The following is an 11,153-nucleotide window of genomic DNA, read 5'->3' as shown; positions in this document are numbered from 1 at the left end:
AGTCTACAATGTGAGGTACATGTGTGTTTTGACTCTCAACTATGGCTGCCAACTCTTTCAGAATAAAATCATGTGATATCCTGGCTGAGATTCCCAGTGCTCTGTGCAAAGCTTCCCTGGGCCTAGATCTGTTTCCAAGGGTGACTCTCATGTCTGGCCTCCTGAAATCCCAACACAATTCATGGCAATACTTCTCTGAGGTCAGTTCCAGAACTCAGTCTCTAAGGGGAAATCACACCAGAGTTCAAGCCCAGGTTGACTCAGTCATCTCTTCCATCCGCCACACAAATGATGACAATTAGAACCAAAACACTCCCACGTGGCTCTCATCCACTTCCAAATAGACACTCATCATAACCTCTTGCTGGAGGTTTTCATGAGGGTCGCAGGCCAAGCCAGTGCCCAAAATAAGCTCCCTTGCTCCTCATTTGCCTAAAGTCAGGGTGGCCTGGACACCCTTCCTGTGAACCAGGAGTGATCAAATAGGCCTGCCATTAATACTGCTACACTTCTCCACTTTGAGGCCTTCTTACTGTGGGGTTTAGATTCTTCATTTTTTTAATTTTTGGAAATTTAATTGGAAAGTTAAAAAATGTATTGCAGAATATTAAATTTCTTATGGAAAAGACTTCATCTTGTTTGTGAAGGAAACCTTGATGCCTTGCCATTCTGGTTATATGGAGACACTCAAAATTTTCTGTTACAAACTACATGGATGAATGGTACAGCACATAGTTTTTTAAAACTGAAAGGCAGATAACAGCAAGTAAGATAACAAAGAAAAGACAATTTTATTAAAAAATAAAGTTGTAAAATGACTCAAATATACGAAATTCAATTCCATTTTTTCTTTTTTTTTTGGTTGTTCAAAATATTATAAATCTCATGATATATTATCTTTCATACATTTGACTCAATTTGGTTATGAACTTCCATTTTTACCCCAAATACAAATTGCAGAATCACATCAGTTACACACTCACTTTTTACATAATAGCATATTAGTGATTGTTGTATTCTGCTACCTTTCTTATCCTCTACAATCCCCCCGCCGTCCCCTCCCATCTTTCTTCTCTACCTCATCTGCTGTTGTTCAATTCTCTCCCTTTTTCCCCCCTTTCCCCTCACAACCTCTTATATGTTATTTTGTGTAACATTGAGTGTCTCCTACCATTTCCATATGCTTTCTCTTCTCTCTCCCTTTCTCTCCCCCCACTCATCTCTGTTTAGTGTTAATATTTTTCTCATGCTCTTCCTCCCTGTTCTGTTCTCATTTGGTCTCTTAATATAAAACGAAACATTTGGCATTTGTTTTTTTAAGGATTGGCTAGCTTCGCTTAGCATAATCTTTTCTAATGCCATCAATTTCCCTGCAAATTCTATGGTTTTGCATTTTTTAGTGCTGCAAAATACTCTATTGTGTGTAGATGCCACATTTTTTTTATCCATTCGTCTATTGAAGGGCATATAGGTTGGTTCCACAGTCTAGCTATTGTGAATTGTGCCGCTATGATCATTGATGTGGCAGTATTCCTATATTGCGCTCTTTTAAGATCCTCAGGGAATAGTCTGAGAAGGGCAATAGCTTGGTCAAATGGTGGATCCATTGCCAGCTTTCCCAGGAATCTCCATGCTGCTTTCCAAATTGGCCTCACCAATTTGCAGTCCCACCAGCAGTGTACAAGTGTACCCTTTTCCCCACATCCTACCCAACACTTATTGTTGTTTGACTTCACAATGGCTGCCAATCTTACTGAAGTGGGATGGTATCTTAGGGTGGTTTTGGCTTGCATTACTCTGACTGCTAGAGATGGTGAGCATTTTTTCATGTACTCCTTGATTGATTGTATGTCCTCCTCTGTGAAGTGTCTGTTCAGGTCCTTGGCCCATTTGTTGATTGGGTTATTTGTTATCTTATTGTTTATTTTTTGGGGTTCTTTGTATATTCTGGATATTAGGGCTCTATCTGAAGTGTGAGGGGTAAAAAATTGTTCCCAGGATGTAGGCTCTCTATTTACCTCTCTTATTGTTTCTCTTGCTGAGAAAAAAAAAAATTAGTTTGAGTAAGTCCCATTTGTTTATTCATGTTTTTAACTCTTGGGCTATGGGTGTCCTATTAAGGAATTTGGAGCCCGACCCCACAGTATGTACATCATAGCCAACTTTTTCTCTTATCAGACGCAGTTTCTCTGATTTTATACCTAGCTCTTTGATCCATTTTGAGTTAACTTTTGTGCATGGCGAGAGAAAGGAATTCAGTTTCATTTTGTTGCATATGGATTTCCAATTTTCCCAGCACCATTTGTTGAAGATGCTATCCTTCCTCCATTGCATGTTTTTAGCCCCTTTATCAAATATAAGAAAGTTGTAATTTTGTGGATTGGTTTCTGTGTTCTCTATTCTGTACCATTGATCCACCTGCCTGTTTTGGTACCAGTACCACGCTGTTTTTGTTACTATTGCTTTGTAGTACAGTTTGAACTCTGGTATCGCTATACCTCCAGATTCACACTTCCTGCTTAGAATTGCTTTCACTATTCTGGTTCTTTTGTTTTTCTATATGAAATTCATGATTGCTTTATCTATTTCTAAAAGAAATGCCATTGGGATTTTGACTGGCATCCTGTTTAACCTGTAGAGAACTTTGCGTAATATCACCATTTTGATGATGTTAGTTCTGCCTATCCATGAACAGAGTACATTTTTAAATCCTCTAAAATCTTATTCAATCTCTCTCTTTAGATTCTGTAGTTTTCATTGTATAAATCTTTCAACTCTTTTGTTAGGCCGATTCCCAAGTATCTTATTTTCTTTGAGGATATTGTGAATGAAGTGGTTTTCCTCATTTCCGTTTCAGAAGTTTTGTTGCTGATATACAGGAATGCCTTTGATTTATGCGTGATTATTTTATATCCTGCCACATTGCTGAATTCAATAATTAACTCTAGCAGTTTCTTTGTAGACCCTTTTGAGTCTGAAAAATATATTATCATGTCATCCACAAATAGCGATAATTTAAGTTCTTCTTTTCTCATTTTTATGCCTTTAATTTCTTTTGTCTGTCTAATTGCTCTGGTTAGTATTTCAAGAACTAAATTTGAATAGAAGTGGTGATAGAGGGCATCCCTGTCTTGCTCCAGATTTTAAAGGGAATGCCTTCAGTTTTTCTCCATTTAGGATGATGCTATCCTGATGTTTAGCATATATAGCTTTTACCATGTTGAGGTAAGTTCTGTTATTCCTAGTTTTTATAGTGTTTTAAACATAAAGGAATGCTGTACTTTGTCGAAAGCTTTTTCTGTATCTATCGAGATTTTCACGTGGTTCTTGTCTTTAAGTCTATTGATGTGGTCGATTACATTTATTGATTTCCGTATATTGAACCAGCCTTGCATCCCAGGGATGAATCCTACTTGATCATGAAGCACAACTTTTTTGATATGCTTTTGTATTCGATTCACTAGGATTTTATTGAGAATTTTTGCTTCCAAGTTTATTAGAGATATTGATCTGTAGTTTTCTTTCTTTGAAGGTTCTTTGTCTGATTTGGGGATCAGAGTGTTGTTGGCCTCATTGAATGAACTTGGAAGAACTCCTTCTTTTTCTATTTATTGAAATAGCTTGAAAATTATTGATATTAATTCTTCTTTGAAGGTTTTGTAGAACTCCACTGTATACCCATCCCGTCCAGGGCTTTTTTTGGTTGGTGGTCTTTTAATGGATTCTTCTATTTCTTCCTTTGTTATTGGTCTATTTAAATTGTGTGTGTGTTCCTGACTCAATCTGGGCAGATCATATGACTTAAGAAATTTATCAATATCTTCATTATCTTCTATTTAATCGGAATATAGGGTTTCAAAACACTTTCTAATTATCTTCTGTATTTCTGTAGTGTCTGTTGTGATACTGCCTTTTTATCCCATATGTTAGTAATTTGAGTTTTCTCTCTACTTCTCTTTGTTAGCATGGCTAAGGGCCTGTCGATCTTATTTATTTTTCAAAGAACCAACTTTTATTTTTTTTCATTTTTTTCAATGTTTTTTTTGTTTCAATTTCGTTGATTTCTTCTGTAATTTAAATATTTCTTGTCTTCTACTACATTTGCTGTTGTTTTTCTTTTCCTTGTCTAGGATTTTGAGATGTAGTGTGAGTTCATTGATTTGATTTTTTTTCTTTTTTTGAAGTAAGAATTCCAAGAAATGAATTTCCCTCTTATAACTGCTTTCATTGTTTCTCATAGAATCCGCTATGTTGTGTCTGTAATGTCATTTGTCTCTAAGAATTTTTTTTATTTTCTCCTTTATGTCTTCTGTAATCCATTGATCATTCAGTAACATATTGTTCATTTTCCATGTGATGTAGAATTTTTTCTTCCTTCTTTTATCATTGATTTCAAGTTTCATTCCATTATGATCAGATATGGTGCATGGTATTATCTCCATAACTTCATATTTACTAAGAGTTTCCCTATGGCATAATATATGGTCTATATTTGAGTAGGATCAATGTGCTGCTGAGAAGAACGTGTATCCACTTGATGATGGTTGATATATTCTATATATGTTGGTAAAGTCTAGGTTATTGATTGTGCTATTGAGTTCTATAGTTTCTTTATTCAGCTTTTGTCTAGAGGATCTGTGTAATGGCAAGAGCTGTGTGTTGAAGTAACACATAATTATTGTGTTAAAGCCTATTTGACTCTTGAACTTGAGGAGAGTTTGTTTTATGAACTTTGCAGCACCATTGTTTGGTGCATACAAATTGATAGTTGTTATGTCTTGTTGGTGAATTGTTCCTTTTAACAGTATATACTGTCCTTCTTTATCACTTTTGATTAACTTAGGTTTGAAGTTGATTTTATTCGAAATGAGTATGGTCACTCCTGCTTGCTTCCTAGGGCCAACTATGGCTGCCAAGTATTTCAGAATAAAATTATGTGATATCCTGGCTGAGATTACCATTGCTCTGTAGAAAGCCACCTTGGGCCTAGATCTCAGTTTCAAAGGGCGACTCTCATGCATGGCCTCCTAAAATACCAACACAATTCATGGCAAAATAAACTCCCTTGCTTCTCATTTGCCAAAAGTCAGGGTGGCCTGGACACCCTTCCTGTGAACCAGGAGTGATCAAAAAGGCCTGCTGTTAATACCACTCTGTTTCTCTAATTTGAGGCCTACTGAATGTCAGGTATAGATTTTTTATGTTATATGAAGTCATGAGAAAACTCAAGAACATCTACAGAGCATTGGAGAATTCATTTGACCCAAAGGATCCCTATTTTCACTTGATGGAGGTCAGGAACCTAACAAAGGAAGGCAAGAATCTTCATCCACATTGACTGCTCTTTTTGCAATTTTGGTTTTTGATGCACACATGGGATCTTTCTTTAGATCCATAAGGTGCTGATAATCTAAGCCACAGCCTCACACAGGGCCAAGAGGCTGATTAAGACACATCCCGTTCCAAAGCAATTACTACTCTGAGGTCAGTTACAGAACTCAGTCTCTGAGGGGAATCACACCAGTGTTCAAACCCAGGTGGACCCAGTCATCTCTTCCAAACACCACACAAATGACCAAAATTAAACCCAAAACACTCCCACATGGCCCTAATCTTCTTCCATATATACACTCATCATAACCTCTGGCTGGAGGTTTCCATGAATGGCGCAGCCCAAGAGAGTGTCCAAAATGAGCTCCCTGCCCCTCATTTGCCTAACCCCAGGGTGGCCTGGACACCCTTCCTGTGAACCAGGATTGTTCACATAGGTCTGCCATTAATACTGCTCTGCTTAACCAATTTGAGGCCTAATGACTGTCAGGAATAGATTCCTATGTGATTTGGAGTCAGGGCAACAGAACGATAGGTTAGCAAAAGGCCCAAAGCAGGGTTTCTCCACTGAGACTTTCCTGGTCACACTGATATCTGAGTTCTCTGTGATGCTCGCCATTCCCTTCAGCTATCCAGTACATGACCATGTCACAGAGCTTGGAGGTAGTACATTTCTTGGACACAAAACCATTAGCCTAATCTCGAGAGTGGCCAGAATTCAGGAAGAAAACAGGAACTTAGGAAGGTAGTAGGTGTTGCCCATCGATAAGGCAACCTGCAGTCCATTCCTAAAATGGGCAGGATGAATGCTGGGAAGCTTTCTACTAGACAGGACACATCCACTGATGCATTCTCTTTTCTAATGTCTACAACCACGGACACAGTGGGATACACAGACACAGAAACACTTGCCTTCTCAAATGACTTTCTAAAAACTGTCCACTCCAAACCAAACAAACCGACTTTCCTACCTATTCTCAGAACATGAGACAAAACCACAAACTCACACCCACATTCACAAAAGCACCTTCTTCCCCCTAGTAAGTCTGACTATCCAGAGTGTCCTCTGACTGGTGGGCCATACTATGTTCCCCCGAAATGGCCTGTCCTGTCTCAGATCTGGTTTCCTTGTCCAAATCTGTGAAGTTTTCAGGAGCCTGTGGTGACCAATACCTGTTTTCTCAGGGAAGGCCTGTATTCAGAGCCTTCCTGGCATTTGGACATCCTCACAGCAGTAGCTACCAAGAAAGACAGACTCTGTCCTTGGTAAATCCAAATAAGTGAGCCCACTGGGACTGGGACTGGGACTGGCTCTGTGTGCCTGGCTTCCTGGATCCCAAGTTCAGGGAGTTACATCACCAAACAATTGAGGTAGGTCAATTCCTTCAAAATCTGAATGAGGTCACGGCCATGGCAACCACTTTGTCTTAACAGTTGCTTCCAAGGGTTCCATGAGATGGAGGCTGCACCTACTTCCTGTGACACTTTCACAGGATAGAAAGTTATATAAACCATAGGCGCCCAGGAAGAGCTCTCAACAGAGGGCTGGTTTGGTCCATCTTCTTTATATTAAGAAGAGAGTGGCTGACTCAGACACATCCCTTCATCCTGACCAGGTTGTTTGCTATGGGAGATGACTTTGGCTGTCTCAGGTCCTACATAGCTGCCTACCTCGTCTCCAGGGATCATTTCTATATCGACCTTTGAGGTTCTCAGCAGGTGGAAGATCACCTACATTCCTGTATTGTAAGACCAACTCTGTCCTTGCTCTTCTGTAAAGTTAGATTGAGGGAGCAGTGAATGGTTAGGGTTAAAAACATATTCTATTTAGGTTAGGAATTATTCTGCGGGATGAATAATGGTATTGGGAACCTGAAATATTCACAGGAATATATAGGTGAAATATAAGTATGAAACCAGAAATCTCGGTAAGATTTGAAGCCCTGAAAAGCATTGGGCCCTTTTTTGGGATACTTAGCTTTGAATTGTGTTCTGTACAGATGTCTCAGATAAATCGATGTACAATGGCATAGGACCTTGTACCTTGTATGATTGAATGTTGAAGAGAACATCCAGTCAAAAAGGAATAGTTGGTAGGATTAGGAAAATAGTCGGTAGGATTAGAAAGAAGAGTGAGTATAGGATTTGGAACAAAAGTTCTTTAGCATTAGGGTTTGGGGTAGTGAGTGAAAGTGATTGTCAGCACATGTGAAGAGTCATTCACAATAATTAACTGGGTAAAATATGTAGGAAAGCAGATATCAATAGAGACATTAGGAAATCAGGCAAAGTATAAAGTGAATGATAGGATTAGACATTTTCAACAGGCCTGAGGTTGAATATACAATCTTAGGAAGAAACAAATATATAGTCACCAATAGGATTGACATTTGAGAGCATTAGGTAACCTGGACATGGATGTTTTTAGTAATCTATGCTCAATTTCCATTTAGGCTTTGGTACAATCAGAAGTGTATCATTTTCTTTTTGTGTCCAGATTATTAATGTGATAAAATGTAGATTTAGATCAGTTGACATGACATGAGTATTTCTTCCACCATTTCTGGTAGCAATATTTTGAAGACGTATAAATTAGTATGGGGGTACAAAGAGGTGTATCCTGTGTCTATGAATAGAGAGATAATGCATGAATAGACCATACTGTGAATAAATAACATAACTGCTTCCAACATTAAATAATGGATTGAATTGATATCTGAAAATATATAGGAAACGTTATATTGTTATACATACATTTATTCCAACGAGTTATACATCTAATGGTAATATTAGGTTTATGGTTTATCATGAAGAGTTTGTGAGTTTTGCTTCAAAAGTGATTACGGAAATAAAAAATAATGTGTTTGGAAAGAAGTCTCATGAAAAGACTGGTCAGGCAACATAGAAGAATACATGTGTTCTGAAGAGGAAGTGATTGAAAGTGAAACAAATGCCTATATATTTACTAACTTGTGGATGAAATATAAATCCTATGATGTGCATAACGTGAAGAAATATTAATGTACCAATTTGAATAAAAATGAATGTCAAAATACACATCATGTCCCATAGAAATCTACTTGCATTGATGTTAAACTGGGTCAGTTACTGCAGAAATATTAAGATTTGTATGCACAATTCACTGAAGTTAGTTTTCATTACTAGGAAACAAATATGTATTTCAGGTGAAGGAATATTTCTGAGAGTAATCTTGTGAAAAGTTGATTATAAATCCACATACATGAATATGAATAAATTTAGGGAGTGTATATAAGACACATATATTTCATATTTTGAAAAATCTTGAGAGTATATATATATATATATATATATATATATATATATATATATATATAAACACACATACAGATATTAAAAAGTACCAAAATATATCCCAATCGAAATTCACCATGAAAAGTATATCATCCACAGATTAAAAATTTTCATTTTACTGAACATGGATTTATGTATAATGTTGTTAAAATAGGAAGCTCACTCATAGGTTGAGTTTTCAGTTCCAACAGCGTTTAGGAGGAGTGAACTCCTCTGACACTTTGTGTCAGCCAAGTCAGCCACCTCACAAGAATGTACGTGTGATACCAGGTAGGATTCTATATGTGCATATAAAAATACATGAGCTGAATAGGCTTCAGACAAAGGGATAGAAGAAATTCACATATTTGTTAACTTTAAAAACACAAGGAGAACTATTTCAACAAACAGTTGACTAGATTTATTACTCCTACCCTATATAATGCAAAAGGCAAGTACAACTATACACCATGGCTCCTCTGAACTGCTTGTATTTCAATTCCGTTTGGTTATTTTTCTCCATCATATTAGGAATAGTAGTCAGAGTCTAGTAGTTTATGAGTTAGTGTCAAGGATTGAGTATTTCGAATAGATATTTGGAAAATGTTTCTGATGTGTATACAAATATGTGCTGCACAAAAATCTTCCCACTCTCATCCAGAACAATGCCTTGACATCACCTTCGTACAAAGTAAGACACAATTAGAGGAGAAGAGTTAGAAAATCTGTGAATGCAAATTTGGAATGGAAAATGCTCAGGAGTTCAAAACCTTGGAGGTGGTAGAGAAGTATTCAAAAGTAAGTGACAGGGTAAACAGGGTAAACTCTCCACAAACATACTCTACTGGTATTAAGACTTCTTCAGAAACTGCCTCTGAGATTGGGCACTTGAAATATATGTTGTTGTCAGGAGCTTTAGCTTCCTTTGTAGTGAGACCATCAATGCTGGTTCTGCATCTATGTGACCTGGAAGACAATGGTTTCTTATTTTCCAATGAACATGAGGCAGTAGTGCTGAATTCTCTCTTTGTATGTAAACTGTGGACACTGGGTGCTAAGTGTCTCCCCGTGTGGAGTGTGAAGCCATTTAGTCATCCTCCACTTTTCATGGTGTTTCTTGCTGCTACCCTGGGAGTTTGGTATTTGCTTCACAAAATGCAAGTAGTTCAACTTGGACACAGTGCTGGAGGGATTTCTGTCACGTGTGGTGTGTCAGGGTCTTCAGGAGAATGCACCAACCAGGATTTTATCCCACATAGCTTGCCCCCTTGAAGATATCAACATGATTTCGAACATTGCCCCAAAACGTCTCCATACAACAAGATGCCTTTACATCTAAGGTTCGGCTCGCTGTACCATGTCAGTCACAAGCCATCTGGAAGCCAATGGCAGATCCACATGGGCCCCACCACAGATGTTTTATCACACACCTGCACACCACTGGTCTAGAACCACTTCACAGTAGGCTCCAACTTACTGGCATCTCTGTTCTACACCATTTTTATGAAATCCAGTCAATCAAGTCACTGAAATGGTTGTTTTTAGTAATCCATGCTCACTTTCCATTTCGCTTTGATAAAAGGTTAATAAAATAGGTACTTGTCACTTCCTTTTTTTCTGTATGTTTGACAAAACATGTTGAAATCTTGAGAACTGTTTGCTAATTTTGTTCTCAGAATGTGCTGTCCCCAACTGCCAAACGGCAGAATGTACTCCCTCACCCGCTTGTACGCAAACTGCCCACTAGGTCTGACCCGTCAATAAATTTCCCTCCCTGCCCTCTCCAAGGAAAGTATATAAGGTCAGCTTAAGCTGTTCTCAGGGCTCTCCTCTCTATTCAAGTGAGCTCTGAGCCCCAGCATGCTGGACCCCCAATAAACCCTTTGCTATTGCTGAGTGAAAATGGTATACTGTTCTGGACCTAAAAGATGCTTTCTTTTGCTTGCCTCTGCATAAAGATAGTCAGTTGCTGTTTGCTTTCCAGTGGGTAGACCCAGAAACCGAAACTTCTGATCAACTAACTTGGATTAGACTCCCACAGGGGTTCAAAAACTCCCCCACTCTCTTTGATGAAGTCCTCTACAGAGATATCAACAGCTTCAGAACTATGCACCCCAAAGTCACCCTGCTTCAATATGTGGATGCCCTGCTACTGGCAGCCAACACCAAGGAACACTGTGAGTCTGCGACCTAAGCACGATTATGGGAGCTTGCTCAATGGTGGTATAGAGCTTCTGCCAAAAAGGCTCAAATTTGCCAGCAAGAAGTAATCTTCCTGGGATATTCCCTTAGGGGTGGTAAATGATGGCTCACTGAGCCCAGAAAACCAACCATTGTGCAGATATGACCCCCATCTAACAGGAGACAACTAAGAGAGTTTCTTGGGACTTTTGCTGGCTTTTGCAGGTTATGGATACCTGGGTTTGTGTTCTTAGCTGCTCCTTTACACCCGCTGTTGAATGAGGATACCCAATTCCAATGGACCCCTGAGCACCAGCAAGCTTTTGATA

The sequence above is a fragment of the Callospermophilus lateralis genome, unplaced genomic scaffold (genome assembly GCF_048772815.1).
Source record: "Callospermophilus lateralis isolate mCalLat2 unplaced genomic scaffold, mCalLat2.hap1 Scaffold_261, whole genome shotgun sequence".
Classification (NCBI taxonomy): Eukaryota; Metazoa; Chordata; class Mammalia; order Rodentia; family Sciuridae; genus Callospermophilus; species Callospermophilus lateralis.
The sequence above is the reverse complement of the archived record's forward strand: the minus strand, read 5'-3'. Positions refer to the sequence as shown.